Below are 16675 nucleotides of genomic sequence, written 5' to 3'. Positions count from 1 at the left end.
GTATGCCAAATTCTTAAGGCTGAATAACCATAATCTGTCATTTGTTCTTTCAAGTAAAAATGTTTTATGACAATGAAATTGTCCAGCTTGCACCTCAAGCAATTGCACAAGTGCTTTTCTTCAAGACAGTCCCAGTACTCAGTATATAGCAGAAGGGCTTTATGTGTATTTCCCAATTAGTCACGCAGAATAATAAAAACATGTGGACTCAAAGGTAGAGAGTTAATAACATTAATAATGTTTATTGTTTCATCAAGGCCATTCCTAAGTGAAACTGACTTTTGGGGTTTTTGTTTGCAGCAAGTCCCTGGCAGTGAGGAATACATTAATGACTAATACAGTGCAAGGCCATTGCCTTGACCCGCACTGAGTGCCAGCAGTTTGACTCATGATTGCTTTTGCCCCGTCAGTGTTGATGTCGACACATTACAAAAGGCAAATTTTGTCTTAGTATTATTATGAAAATAGTTTTCACCTCGTAGGTCCCTCTGGAAGGGCCGGGGGCGGGGCGGGGCGGTGTGGGGGGGGTGGTCCCAAGGGTCTGTAACCACGCTTGAGAACCTCTGCAATAGGATAAGGTAGCAGCCTAAGGGGTCTGTCCTTCAGTCATCTTTGGGAACTTGCCCTTGAGAATTCACATTGGACTCTGCACCCTGTGCTTTCAGCCCTGTCTTGTGGTGGGTCACATCTGCAGGTGGCTCTTCTCAATCATTATACAAACTGGTCTATTCCAGATGCTGTTTCTGGGGTTCCCTCTCTTGGAAAACAAAGTATTCTCTGTATCCATGATACCCCTCTCTCTTGGAGGAGCTAGGCCTGAGGTAAGGAAGGCAGGAAGATGGTATAAATGACCTCTGGCATTCCCTCCGATTGTAATGCCATAAATCACTGCTGGCCATCTGGAAATACTGAAATCTTTTTTTTTATTCATTCAATCATTAATTCATTTATTTGCTAAGTGAAATCTTCTTTTTTTTTTTTTTTGCGGTATTTGGGCCTCTCACTGTTGCGGCCCCTCCCGTTGCGGAGCACAGGTTCCGGACGCGCAGGCTCAGCGGCCATGGCTCACGGGCCCAGCTGCTCTGCGGCATGTGGGATCTTCCCGGACTGGGACACGAACCCATGTCCCCTGCCTCGGCAGGCGGACTCTTAACCACTGCGCCACCAGGGAAGCCCAGGGAAATCTTTTTAAAACACTACTAAGTGAGTAGTATCTAGAAATCCATTTGAAGGCTGGATCATGCAAGTTTTACCTCCTAATTTTATAAGTAAAAAAAAAAACAAACCCAAGCACCAAAAAAAACACAAAAAAATTAAGGGCTCAGGTCACGTAGCCAGAGAGAATTCAGAACCAAAATCAAAGCTCAGATCTTCTGCTTCCCTTTTGCCTTCCTCTGGGGGCTGTCACAAGGCAGTCTTCTCTCCTCTGCAGTAAAATTAAATCTCTCATTCACAAAGCATCTTTTAATAAGGCCCTGCTATACCACCATGGTCTCAACTGCTACCAAATTCTGAATAGCTTGGCCGCACTCTACGAAGACCTGGGCTGTGGAGAGCATAACTTAAGAAATCAGAGGTCTGGATTCGCTGAGCCTGAGCTGAGCTCCGGAACCCTGCAGTGTTAGGAGAAGGGCATGCCCCCCAGGGTCTGTCCTTGGTACTGCGAGTCTGTTGTGCTCCAGGAGCTTTTGTTCTTTACAAGAACATGGTGACCAGGCAGTGTTACCGCATAGGGATGTCCCAGGGGCTGGAGATACGCCCAGTCTTCACCAGGAGATTGGGAGTTGCCTAACAGATGCTGAGTCTCTTTGCTCTCTTACTCTGAACACAGCGTCTGAGTTTTTGACAAATGCTTCTACCCCACAGAGACTCTGTAATCTCCCATGACAATGTCAACTGCATAACTTCCCCCATTTTTGATATAGCGTCGATTTTAACACCATTTGACAAATACACATGACGAAAGGGACATTTTTTTCCAGGAGCCAATTATTTTTTTCATTTGGCAATACATTGCCTAGAATATAAACATGGCCACTGGAATACTCTATAGAATCAGTTAGTTTTACCATGAATTCAGCCATCTTTTCCATTGGGTCACTTAATTTCTAAAAATTATTAATTCTTAAATTCAGTCACATGAAAGACTACCATTCTAATACTTGGCCACTGCTTTCATTTCTTCATATATTCAACTGTGTACAGAGTTTCTACATCACATTTGAACACATCATGTCCTACTTTTTGCATTTGATTTTGTTTCCATAGTCATTTATTACATCAGCTTTCTCTGAACCACTTATCTAACTGTTCTTTTATTGAACGTTTAGGTGATGTTAGGTCTTTTGCTAACACAGAAAGCACTGCAATAAAAATCTTCCTTCTAAAAAAAAAAAAGGCTTCCCTGGTGGCGCAGTGGTTGAGAGTCCGCCTGCCGATGCAGGGGACACGGGTTCATGTCCCGGTCTGGGAGGATCCCACATGCCGCGGAGCGGTTGGGCCCGTGAGCCATGGCGGCTGAGCCTGCGCGTCTGGAGCCTGTGCTCCGCAACGGGAGAGGCCATGGCAGTGAGAGGTCCGCATACTGAAAAAAAAAAAAAAAAAAAAAAAACTTCCTTCTTCAAGTCTTCCTCCATTCTTCCACCTTCCTTTGAATTCTTTCCTTGAAATAATTTCCCAAGAATAAGACTGCTGGATCAAAGGATATGGACTTTTTTTTTTGGCTCTTGAGACATTTTGCCAGATGCTTCTCCAAAACATTTGTATCGATTTCACAATGTTAAAAATAATGAATAAGTACATCTGTTTCTCCCAGCCTCTTTAGCATCCAATATAACTTTTTTCATTTGGGTTTGGCCAATGCATGGTTATAAAAAATTTATCTTATTATTTTAAATTGGCATTGGTTTAATTACTAACACACTTGAACCTTTTTTCATGTTTTGTCTTTAAAGCCACTAGAGTGTTGGCAAGAATCAAGCTTGATTTTGCTCATTTACCTCTCCAGGCCCTAGCTCATTGTCTGGCACATTGAAAGCCTCTCAATAAATAGTGTTGATGAATGAATGAATGATGAGAAGCAGTTATGAAATGAGCAAGGAAGAAACTGGAGGGAGATGAACAATGAAAAAACACTGAAGAGGTTGGGGCAGGAGAGAGAGAGGACCTTATGTGGCTGCTGAGTGGGACCACATTGGAAGGGGCAGGTAGTGTAAGGCAAGATGGGTTAGGAAGATATTGCAATGATGATGGTAGCTCCAACTAAGGCAGTGGATGTGGTGATGGAGAGAATGGATAGTTTTGAGATGCCTTTTAGAGGGAGATTCTGTCATGGATTAGATGTGGAGGAGTGAGAGAGAGAGAGAGAAGCATCAACGCTGACAAGCCAGGTTTCTGGCTTGGAGATGGAGGTACTCTTTCTTCTTAAAATATTCCTCGATATTGTCTGTCTATTTTATAAATGATTGTGAAATCGTTTTTATCGAGTTCTGTAAAGGATCCTGCCAGAATTTTAAGTGGGATTTGCATTAAATCCTCAAATCACTTTGGGAAGAATTGTTAACTTTATAATATTTAGCTTGCAGAGTTTCTTCCCATTTAAGAATAAGACCAAAAAAAAAAAAAAAAAAAAAAAGAATAAGACCATTTGTGGGTTTTCTTAGTCCAGTTCCTAGAACAGTGATGAGCCACATGTGGACCACAGCCCCCTTCTCTTGATCTAACTTCAGAAACAATTAAACATGCAACAAACAATAATTCTACTTCTTCCCATCAGCACTGGGAAATCTCTTTCCAAGCTGAGTAATGGTGCCCATCAGAGTTTCCCAGCTGTGCCACCACCAGGCTGAGTCACAAACAGAGTATGTTGCCAGGAAATAGAATTTGTTACCAAGCACATGTGTCATGACACCCCGTTTCAATGAAAGAAGGAGCAAAGAGAACAGATTAAATAGTTTCTTCTCCCTTTTCTCCTCCCTTCTCTCCATCTCTCTGGGAAGTCTCATGGCAACAACTCACTGTTGTATGGATTGAGATCAGAGAAGGACAAATCAACAATCTGGTCTTCCCGTTAAACATGCAGATTGAATACACACATTAATCACTGATCTTTCCTCAAATTCCATAAAAATAACACGAGGAATATATATGTATCCACAAAGACAAGAAAAGAGGAAAGAAGGCCACATCATACAAGAGATATCGTCAGAATCTGGGAAGATGAAAGACAGATGGACAAGCGGCAGCTGCCTAGCAGAGCAAGAGAAGATGAATCCTAAGTACCTGCACAGAGGGTAGTGTAGAAGGACCGAGCCTGTTCATTGTACAGAACACAGGAACAGAACCACATGCTCGGCACAATGAATGAAAAAGTGCTCAACACAACATCATGAAAGTTTAGAATAATGGGGAGAGGGACAACCCTAAAAGCATTCAGAAAAATGGGTAACAAAGGATCAGACCTCTTTAGAGCAACACAAAGGTACACAACAATGGAATAATATCAAACTCCAAGCTCGTGGTTATAAATTCTCAGGGGAGATCTTTTGTTCAGCCCAGAGTCTAGGTGGAGACAGAGAAGCCCTCTTGTCATCTCCATGTGCTAGTTCAGTTTCTTTCTGGATCACTTTTTCACTGAAAGTTTATTTTGTTTTGATAAGAGTGTGTGTAATTTCTGCTTTTCTGTATTTACAGAGTTTTGTTTTGTTTTGTTTTTAATAACCTCACATATGTTTACTTTAGAAAGCCTTTTATCTTCTTCCACGCCAGGTGCCAAAGGATATGTTCCTTAATTTATGGCACACGAGCATCATTGGTCCATGTAAGGTCCCTCTGGCTTTGTTTTGTTTCATTCCATCTATCCCACATTTATTGTGATTACAGTCATGTTAAAAACTTTTTTCTGCCATCTTATTTTATATTTTTTGAAGCTACTTCCTTTCTTTCCACTGAGTTAAGTTTTATCCTGCTGGCTTAAAGTTATTTGACTCATTTTTTTTGTTCTTATGGTGGTTGCCCTTAATTTAAGACACATGCTTGTGTTTATTTACCTCTGTTGATTTCATAAGCATTTTAATATTTATATCTTCCCTGAACAAAAAACAAGAACATTAGCATGCTCTCATTCCTTTGGTCTCTATGATCCCTGTACCCAAATATACACTTCGTATTGATTATTTGCTAGAACTTTACTTCTGACTTGTTATGGATATTTTCTTTTCTTATTGCAGGAAGTTGATTTACTATGTTGTGTTAATTACAGCTGTACGGCAAAGTGATTCAGTTATATGTATATACATTCTTCTTTTATATTCTCTTCCGTTATGGTTTATCATAGGGTATTGAATAAAGTTCTCTGTTCTATACAGTAGGACCTTGTTGTTTATCCATTCTATATATAAAAGCTTACATCTGCTAACCCCAGCCTCCCACTCCACCCCTCCCCCAACCCCCTCCCCCTTGGCAACCACCAGTCTGTTCTCTATGTCCACGATTCTGTTTCTGTTTCATAGATAGGTTCATTTGTGTCATATTTTAGATTCTACATATAAGTGATATCATATGGATATTTTCTTTTTCCTTTCTTTAGTCTTTGCTTTTTTACACGACCATAAGCTTCACTGAAGTTTTGATCGCCCATGGCTTTTTAGTATTTTTCATATTGAGTACTTCTTACAAGAGTATTTCCATAGCAGGTCTTTGGAAAGGCAAACCCCCTAAGGCCTGACGTGCCTGAGAATATTTTTATCGTGCTGTCACATTTAAATAGCATGTGTCACAATATGAGACCTAGGTTCAAAAAGCTTTTCTTTCATACATTGGATTCTTATATTCAGCTGTTAAGAAGTCCAATGTCAATCTGATTTTTGGTTTTTATCCGGGTGATCTACTCTTTCTGCATTTCAGGTTTTTTTTTTTTTTTTTTTTTTTTTTGTGGTATATGGGGCTCTCACTGCTGTGGCCTCTCCCATTGTGCAGCACAGGCTCCGGACGCGCCGGCCCAGCGGCTCACGGGCGGCTCACGGGCCCAGCCGCTCCGCGGCATGTGGGATCTTCTCGGACCGGGGCACGAACCCGTGTCCCCTGCATCGGCAGGTGGACTCTCAACCACTGCACCACCAGGGAAGCCCTGCATTTCAGTTTTTTAAATTATATCTTTCATGGTCTTAATTAATTCTTAATTTCTTAATTTTCACCATTAATGTGACCAAGTGTGGATTTTTTCTTTTTGAAAAATACTTTTCTACTCTATGACTCCTTTAAATATGATGTCTTGCCTCTTCCTTTAATTCTGGGGGATTTCTTTTCTTCCAAATATTTTCTTTCCTTTTTTTTCTCTTTCTGAGCCTCCAGTGACCAAGATGTCACTTCTACTCATCTCCATATCATCTAGGTTTTACTTTAAATGTTCTCTCTCTAAATGTTCTCTCTCTTCATACTTTCTGCCACCTTCTGGGAGCGAGTTCCTCACTTTTCTTCGCCACATCACTCCCTTCTTCAGTGCTAACCACCCTGCTTTTTATCCCCACTACTGTGCTGCTTGTCTTAACCGTTGTGTGGGGGTGGTTTTTGTAAACTTTTGTTTTGAAATCATTTCAGATTGATGTAAAAGTTGGAAAGACGGTACACAGAACCCCTTATTATCTTTCACCCAGACTCTGTAATTGCCAACGGTTTACATTTGCTTTATCATTCTCTCTCCATAAATATATATACATTTTATGTTTTTCTGAACTTCTGAGAGTGAGTAGAATCATGCCTGCTCCATTACCTCTATATACTTCAGTATATATTTCCTAAGAATAAGGACATTCTCTTACAAAATTACAATACATTCATCATTAGCATTGATAAAATACTATTATCTAATCTACATACCTTGTTCAAAGTACACTAATTGTAGTGTTCTTTATGGCAGTACTATACAATACCAGTATAATGCAAGCCATAAAATTGAACCAGAAGGGCTTCCCTGGTGGCACAGTGGTTGAGAGTCCGCCTGCCGATGCAGGGGACACGGGTTCGTGCCCCGGTCCGGGAAGATCCCACATGCCGCGGAGCGGCTGGGCCCGTGAGCCATGGCCGCTGAGCCTGCGCGTCCGGAGCCTGTGCTCCGCAGCGGGAGAGGCCACAACAGTGAGAGGCCTGCGTACGGTAAAAAAAAAAAAAAAGAACCAGAAATGTAATTTAAATGTCCCAGTGCCTACATTAAAAAAGTAGAAAGAAGCAAGTGAAATTAATCTTAATAATAAATTGTATCTAAGCCAATATCGCCAAAATATTATCATTCCTACATGTAATTAATATAAAAATTTATAATCGAGATATTTTACATTCTTCTTTTCATTCTAAAACCCAGTGTGTATTTTATAATTAGAGCACATCTCAATTCAGACTAGCCTCATTTCAATTATTCATTAGCTGCATGTGGCCAGTGGTTCCCACAGTGGACAGCACTGCTCTGTAGCAAATGAAAAATACAAAATCTGGTCCTGGATCCAATCCAGGATCACACACTGCATTTACCTGTCATGTCTCTTTAGCTTCCTTTAATCTGGAGCAGTTCCTTAGTCCTTCTTTTAATTTCATGACAGTGACATTTTTTGAGAGGTCTAAGCAGTTGTAGACGCTCTCAGTTTGGAGTTATCTGATGTTTCCTCGTGATTAGATTCAGGTCGTGCATCTTTGGCAGGGATACCAGTAAATATTTGTTATAAATATTTGTTAAACACCCAATTTACATTTGGTTCTTTTTCTTTACTTCTTGTTCTTGCTTTCTATTACAACATACCCCCTATGTCTTTGAGGGTATGTATTATGCTTACGTTAAATTTTCGGTCCATCTGTTGCAATTAATGTGCTTCGTGTTTAGTTTGCTTTCACTTTTACTAGTTGTACCCTTTGATATCTAGTTATTGTGGCAGATGGTCTTAACGTTTCTCTGATGATTTAACCATTAGGCCTGTTAGTATGTGATGAAAGGGCCAAATCCTAAGTGGTATCCCTTCAGATGTGTTTAAGGGAAAGAAAAAGGATGAGACCAGGGAAGAAAGCTCAAGCATCACATCACTGCTATCAACTCCTCCACTTGCTTCCATTCCACTGGGTATCTTCTCCAATCAGGGATTCATCCAGACGCTCGACACAAAGCAGGAATAGGAAGAGAGGATCTCTTTAGGTTCTAATTCCCAGCTCTGTGAATCTGGAGAGGGAAGGGCTAGAGAAATGTACACCCAAGGGTGCCCGAGTTCCCTTCATCTCCTCTACCCTTTAGAAGAGGTTTCTGCTGCCCTGAGAGTACTATGCCTGGGGACAGGAATAGGGCTGCATGGTGCTGCAGACATCTGGATTGCAGGACAAGTAACGGCCCTCTGTTGGCAGTCAGAAGGGGTGAAATAGGAGAACTCCAACAGTCCTCCCAAATCCATCCCCCAACCAGTGGGTCAGAGGAAAGAAGAGGACTCCTCACTCCTCCTCCATCCATTCTCTTACTCTCGGGTCAGGTCACCTTCCACCTCTGGCTGCTTCTACCCCATCCCCGCCCCCCGTCAGGACAGCCTTTGAGCTCCCCTTTATTTCAATGTCTCTGTTAGTTCCATGGATCTCTGCTTCCCTCTGTTTCTGAAGTTTCCCAGGGTTGAATTTAAAGGAATGAGGAGTGTGTGCTAATTTACCATCTCTTCAGGAACCAGCAATAAACTTTCAGAGTTTTTGGTTGTTGTTTTGTTGTTCATTCCATTTAATTCTTGGCAATATCTATCCTTACTGCTGTATTATGGTAAATTTACATATGTTTTTCAGGCTCTTTATTCTATTACTTTATCATTTTCTTCTTGACTTTTTATATTCTGGTAATGGGGTATTAACACCTTGATTTTAAACTGTGTACCTATAATTTCTCTTTGATTTTTAACAGTCACTGCTTTCTGTTTGTTGCTATGTTCTTTGTGTCCTATAGACATAATATCATAATATCATAGCTCTCATTATTAACTGACTTCTATCATCACATAATTAACATAATTAGCTTCCTTTAATAACATTTGCTTTAAATTAAACTGTATCTGACACCCCACCTGCTTTCCCTTCACTTTGATTAATTTATCTTTTCAGTGTTTTTTAAATTTATTTTTTCTTATTTTTAGACTTTCTAAGCCTTTCTAAAGGATTCCCAGTAAATTATTGCATTAATCCAATTGGAAGTGTTTTGTTTGTGGTGGGGGCAGGGGGGGTGGTTGGGGGGGTATTTGTTTGTTTCTCTGTTTTGTTTCCCACATGATTGTTTAAACTTTTAATTATTTTAGTCCTATTCAGTTTATGTTCTGCCATTCTAACTTTTTACCTCTCAGTTTTTACAATTAATTTTTTTTCTAGATTTTCTTGGTGTTATATAGACAGTACATTTGCTTGGTTTTGCTTTTGTTTATTCCTTTTGGCAACAACTTTCTTCTTATTGATAATTCAATTAGCTATCAACTTAATATAAACAACAAAGATATTCTATTTTATCTATATATCCATATTTTAATAGAAAAATATCTTTTGATTCACTTTTACTGGAAACCTTTGCCATTTTTGTTTTTCTCAACTTTTTCCTCACTTGCATTCTCCATTGATTTAACTTACTACTCAACTTACTTATTTTAATTTACATTTATTGTAACAATTCTCCTAATTCCCAACTCCTATCACAAATAATTCTTCCCAATTATTGTTCTTATTTACTTATCTCTTCAATAAATTCTTACTAATTCAGGATTTCTTACTATATTTAACAGCATCATGTTTTTCATGTCTATCTTCTAAGATCAGATTTCTTTTTGAAGTAAACTTTGAAGCCAACAATTGTTCATTAGTTGGTGATTAAACTCCTTAAGACTCAAAAATGTGTGAAAGTCTTTGCATTTGGATAACAACTTGGATAAAAACCCAAATTATACCATCATCAAAAAATCTACAAACAATAAATGCTGGAGAGAGTGTGGAGAAAAGGGAACCCTCTTGCACTGTTGGTGGGAATGTAAATTGATACAGCCACTATGGAGAACACTATGGAGGTTCCTTAAAAAACTAAAAATAGAACTATCATACGACCCAGCAATCCCACTACTGGGCATATACCCTGAGAAAACCATAATTCAAAAAGAGTCATGTACCAAAATGTTCATTGCAGCTCTATTTACAATAGCCAGGACATGGAAGCAACCTAAGTGTCCATCAACAGATGAATGGATAAAGAAGATGTGGCACATATATACAATGGAATATTACCCAGCCATAAAAAGAAACGAAATTGAGTTATTTGTAGTGAGGTGGATGGATCTAGAGTCTGTCATACAGAGTGAAGTAAGTCAGAAAGAGAAAGACAAATACCGTATGCTAACACATATATGTGGAATCTAAAAAACAAACAAAAAAATGGTCATGAAGAACCTAGGGGCAAGATGGGAATAAAGACACAGACCTACTAGAGAATGGACTTGAGGATATGAGGAGGGGGAAGGGTAAGATGGGACAAAGTGAGAGAGTGGCATGACATATATACACTACCAAACGTAAAACACATAGCTAGTGGGAAGCAGCCACATAGCACAGGGAGAGCAGCTCGGTGCTTTGTGACCACCTAGAGGGGAGGGATAGGGAGGGTGAGAGGGAGGGAGACGTAAGAGGGAAGAGATATGGGGATATATGTATATGTATAACTGATTCACTTTGTTATAAAGCAGAAACTAACACACCATTGTAAAGCAGTTATACTCCAATAAAGTTGTTTAAAAAAAAACCACCCAAATTATACAACTTTTAACTCTGTGGTTTGTACGTGGTTTTCTATTACAATGAAAGAAAACGTAGTCCTTATTCACTTATGAGTTCTACTCCTTTGCATGAAATCTGTAGCCTAGCTCCTTACAGAATACTTTCTTTTTCTCTTATAGATAAAATAAAATATTTGATGATGCATGTTGATCTCATTTTTTAAATGGGATCTTAAATAGGGCTTTATTTATACCTTCATATTTTATTTGTGGTGATATTTTTCTTCTAGTGGATCTTTTTTCTTCATCTTTATTTTTTGTTCTCTGTTGTTTGCTCATTCATTCCACATATCTATTTAGAGCATCTGTTGTGTGTAGGCATGTGCTCAGTTTACCCTGCTTATTCCTTCCCTTTCTTTAGGGACTCTTATCTCTCCCAGAGTGCTCCATTCTCTAGGTCCATCTTCATCATCGTTTCATATCTCTTTCATGCTTTGCATATTTCCCCCCAGTTCATTTTCTGTTTAGTTTCCAATAGCACTCAATTCCCCATTTTACCTGTATTTTCATTGTTGACTTCTTCTTATACCTTCCTCCCATAATGAGCTCTTCTGAAATAAGTATAATATCTTCCCACGTTTAAAAATTAGATTGCAACTATTCTCTAAATCCTATTTTGATTTTCATTTCATTTTGTGGTTTACTGATTCCACAGTCCCTAACCCCACCTCACCCTGCACCCAGCTTCTTAATTCGTACATCTCTCATACTGTCAAACATTCTTAATAGTTCAAAATCGCTTTTTCCCCCTTTTACTCATTTTTCCTTGCATCTCTTGGGATTATTATGACTGCTATTTCTGAAACCTTTGCTTCAGACTATTTCACTGGCATTTAAATGGTCTTGAAATCAGAAGGTTCACAGCCTCTCATTCTGCCCTCCTCCTGGAAGTCCAGAAACTATATTTCTTGGGCATATCCTTTCTTAAATAAGCATGCCTACTGGATTGACCATTCAAAATTATGTATTATATAAAGTATAACTTTCTTTTTATCTATCAAGGTAAAGTCCCATTACCACTGAAAGGGTAAGTTAATTTATTGATAACTTGCTTGCCATTTTGCCGGCTGAATGGCAGTTTAAAGAACACATGGTTCCTGCATCTCATCCGTGTAGCTTAAATAGTCACCTGTTTTGAACTGATTTGAGGAGGAAGAAAGATTGGATTCATTGGCGAGTCATGGATCAATTATTACATAAGCTCTAAGGCTACCAGTTTCCCTGGCAAAATGGATGTGATTGACATTTAAGCATGACACCAACCCATGCAGTTTTCATTTACTATTTCCTTCAAACCTGTTTGCCAGTTCCTGTGTTGTGCTTCCAAGAAAGGCCTACTTTAATAATAAAGACTTAATTTTCCCCTCGCATGAAAATATGCTAAACTCCAAAAAGCTTTACGAAATTGTAGGAGAGGGAGTATACAAAGTCCATTAAACAACAGCATTATGCGTGGTTATCCAGGAATGTGCACACAAAACTCTGCTTAACCTAATGGCATTTATGTACTTAAGTTTTCCAAACAATGAGTTGAAAAATATACCCTCAAGAATCGTTTATGCCAAGAAAGGCCAACTATTTATAATCACAAGTGTAGTTTCTGCAAAGGTCTGTGCTAGGCACTACAGTCCTGGCAAACATCCCTCCCAATTTGCAAGAACTCTACTGTTTTGGGCTAGAAGTGAAGCATGAGTACAAAGAAATACTTGCAGGGTTTTCCTAGCCTCAGTTCAATTCAGAGTGAAAGAACAAACATGTAAGAGGACAAAGGGTATAGGAAATCACAACACAGGCAGCCCTGCCTTATTTTAGTGAAAAGGATTAGTACGGGTGGCCCTGCAGTAAAGCCAATCGCCTGTGATCAGGGAGTAGGATAGTTATAATCCCTTTACTATTACCACTGAGTTGATGGATTAAATTGAAAGTTAGAAGTCAAATGCTCCCAGAACATCTTGGAAAATTCCAGAGTCTGTGCATAATCATATGGTCCTAATGACCTTCTGTTGGAAGGGAAAAGTGTGCACTACCTGCAGAGAACCCGTGAAGAAAGGCCTGGGAGGAAGCTAACCTTTTTCACAACCGCCAGCAAGAGTTTAATTAAACTCTCTCTAACATAATAAGCTTGGTTCAATTTAAAAGCAAAATGTGCCATGTTTTCCCCACACATGGAGCTTCCCAGGGTCTTGCAGCTCAAGTGGAAAAAACAATGGAAAGCAGAAGGCTTTCTCTTCACATCTGGCTCCTTGAAATGGGGCTAAGAGGCTTTTGGAGGGTGTTGCTGCCTGGGACAGTTAGCATTTACAGATGTGAGTGGCTTTCAGTCATTGAATGCAAATTGCGTTTGCTTTGTTGCGCATACCCTGGGAAAACCAAGAGGAAGAAGAGGAATAATGTTCCTTTATCCGCCCACCCACATTGAGATTCCGGGCACAGCCTTTTCAGGGTCCCTAAGCAACCTTTGAAGAGAGCTGTACATCTGTCCGGCTGTCCCTACTGCAGCGGACATGGATTCATTTGACTTTGCTTTTCAAGTCTGTGCTTCCATCTTTGCTCCATTGACTGAAGTTTTAGGTAAACATTTCTTGCCTGCAGACCTGAGTGGCTACCTAGCTCCTGGGCTAATTCTGCCTCCCTCTTAAACTTTTATCTGTGTTTTGAAGGTGAGCTCAGCAGATAAAAAATGAAAGGTGGTCAGCTTTTAAAGTGGAGGCTAAAAGCCAGAAAAATATGGTAAAGCAAGGAAGGTGGGAGAAACCAGGTTCTTACTGGAATACCGAATCTCAACACCAAATATCTGAGCAATTTGAGAGCTGAAAGAGAGCATTTCTGAGGTGAGAGAAACTATAGTCCAGGTTTCTCTTGCTCCGAGAAAGCGGAGTGGCCAGTGGTGAGCACTCTACAGAAAGGCAAAACGTACATGTACAGCCTGAATGATCATGGCCTTGGAAGTTAGATCCAACTTGAAGTCTGGAATCTGAGACTTGTTATAGGGCCTTGTGAAAGTTGCTTAACCTCTGTGCCTCAGTCTCCTTATCTGCAAACCTGGGATAATCAAAGCACCTACCTCATGAAGCTGCTTTGAAGGCAGCCTGGGTTCAAAGCTAAGCTTCTTCATTTACTAGTTGTAAGACCACGGAAAAGACATCAACTTACCTGTGAGCTCTGATTTTTCATAGCAAAACCAAAATCTACACATCTGGGTTATTGTAGGGTTAGATGAGTTCATATTCTTACAGTTCTTGAAACAGGCTTGACGTATAGGGAGAGCTCACAAAGTGTTAGTCATTTTTTCTTTAAAATGAGAAGATGCATAAATGGGTCCTAGCTCAGTACTAGGCACACAGCACGTGCTGTGTTAGCTGTGGCTGCTATGTGCTTATTTCTAGCCTTGTCGTTACACCCACCCAAATTCTCAACCTTTAAGTAAGGATTTATCTCTGATCTTGGGTGGATATCTTGGACAAGTCCTCTCATCTGATTGGCTTCCATCCTGCAGTGAGAATTTGCTGAAGTTCCGTTATAGCACCTGAATTTCCTTCATGTCCCAAATGGACAGAGGGCTGAGTTTCAGGTATATTTTATTATTATTATCTTTTTTTATTTTTTTGCATTACGCGGGCCTCTCACTGTTGTGGCTTCTCCCGTTGTGGAGCACAGGCTCCGGACGCGCAGGCTCAGCGGCCATGGCTCACGGGCCCAGCCGCTCCGCGGCATGTGGGATCTTCCCGGACCGGGACACGAACCCGCGTCCCCTGCATCGGCAGGCGGACTCTCAACCACTGCGCCACCAGGGAAGCCCTATTTTATTATTTTTAACTTTACAAACACCACAGAAGATGGAAGGACCTAATTTTATTTTTTTTAAAAATTTTATATATATATATATATATTTTTTATTTATTTATTTTTGGCTGTGTTGGGTCTTTGTTGCTGCACGCGGGCTTTCTCTAGTTGCGGTGAGCGGGGGCTACTCTTCGTTGCAGTGTGAGGGCTTCTCATTGCAGTGGCTTCTCTTTGTTGCAGAGCACAGGCTCTAGGCGCGCTGGCTTCAGTAGTCGTGGCATGCAGGCTCAGTAGTTGTGGTTTGCGGGCTCTAAAGCGCAGGCTAAGTAGTTGTGGCGCATGGGCTTAGTTGCTCTGCGACATGTGGGATCCTCCCGGACCAGGGCTCGAACCTGTGTCCCCTGCATTGGCAGGCAGATTTTCAACCACTGAGTCACCAGGGAAGTCCCTTAATTTTAAAATTAAAAACCATTTTACAAAAGATCTCATTCTACAGACAGCCTAACCAGCAATGAGGAAATAGAGTTTGCATTTGTGACTTTTTCCCCCTCAGAAAGGAATTTAATAACAAATGCAACACACATTTCACAATCAGCCAGGCAAACACATGGAACTAGTCAGCTAATTCTAATGACAGTTTAGTATTTACTGACTTGTATTTTTGTAAATAAGCTAAGGGAAGTAAACAGAGTTTGGGATTTATGTGCTCTGTGATTTCTGTTGACCAAGATCAGTTTTACGTGGTTTCTCTCCACTGTTTCCCTCTCCTCCTCCCACCTCCCCAAACACACATAAGCAATTCTTAGGTGGAATCTGCCTCAGATTATACTAGGACCTGAGCAACAACCAACTAAAGAAGAAGCAAAGCTGGGATGAGACAAGGAAACCAACCTAATTGTTGAGCTGAGTCCTGTTCCTTTTTCTCTTCGCCAAGCCAGCTCTTACTCAGCCTTCTTATTGCAGCCTAAACCATCACTTCTTCAAGGAAGTCTTTCCTGATACACAACACTAGACTGCATCTGGTTCTCAAAGCCCCTTTGTGCTCTTCTGTTTATTGTTTAGTAGTACTGCTACAGGTTTCCCTAGAGTTATGTTCTTCTAGATATCCGTATAATTTAAAGTTTTACAGAATTCAAGATTCATCCTGACAAAGGATTAAGACTGCTTTTTTAAACCAGCTATGAAGTGGTACAGCTGTGCACCAATCACAGAAACAGTTTAAAACTCACTCAGTCACCAGCTTTGAAATTACGGTTCTTGACAATTCTTTTTAACTTGGGGGAGGTGGAATTTGCATTGTTTTACATTTTGTGTACAGAAGAGTTTTATTCCTATTTTTATATGTTTTTATTAATATATGTATGCATTTCTATGCCCTGTGATTCACATCTGCATAAAATGAGGCTGCTCTGTAATTATTTGTTTAATGAAATTAGCTGTCTTTCCCTCTAAAGGATAGCTTCCAGGAGCTGTCACTACCCACTGCTCATTGCAATACATCCAGTGTATTGCCAACAAAATGCCTGGCACGTGGTAGACACTCAAAAAACCTGGGAGGGGCTGAGGAGGGTAGAAATTGACCTCTTCTGAGAATCTAAACATAGGAACAATTTTCTTTTCTCTGTGGGCAGGAAGGACAGTCAGGTCTTCTGTCTTAAAGACCGAGGAAAGACTTATCTCTTTCTCTGGGCTCCAGCAACATTCTCTCCACTCCTACATCATGGAGCAGATCCTAACTGGCAAAAATTATTTATCAGTCTGTCTCTTGCACTAGACTCTTAGTTCCCTGGGGTCAGGGATAATGTCTGGTTCAGAACTGTACCACGATCTCCCAGCCTATGCAAAACAGAGTAGACATTTACGAGTATCAGATGGATGAACCTGGCTCCTGGGGTCCACTCCATGCCTTGTAATGAATGTCACATAGGACAGAATCTAAACCCTCTCTAAAATCTAAGTTAAATGCATTCTGCTTCCTTTAATCTGTAAGATGTGGAAAAAAATCTCTCACATTTTTCAACCATAGGGCATGCAATTATAATTAGTGTCTTCAAGGTACTATGAATATTAGAAAATCA

General features: G+C 40.2%; 1 protein-coding gene across 1 annotated transcript in view; it reads left to right on the top strand.

Moving 5' to 3' along the window:
• The window catches only part of SPON1 (spondin 1), a 275447-nt gene that overhangs the window by 125601 nt on the left and 133171 nt on the right, over positions 1 to 16675 (top strand). The gene's annotated exons all lie outside the window — the stretch shown is intronic.

The sequence above is a fragment of the Aethalodelphis obliquidens genome, unplaced genomic scaffold (assembly GCF_003676395.1).
Source record: "Aethalodelphis obliquidens isolate GAN/ISIS:26980383/991018 unplaced genomic scaffold, ASM367639v1 scaffold14, whole genome shotgun sequence".
In the NCBI taxonomy this organism is placed as follows: Eukaryota; Metazoa; Chordata; class Mammalia; order Artiodactyla; family Delphinidae; genus Aethalodelphis; species Aethalodelphis obliquidens.
Note: the sequence above shows the minus strand (reverse complement) of the source record. Positions and strands in the feature narration are given on the sequence as shown.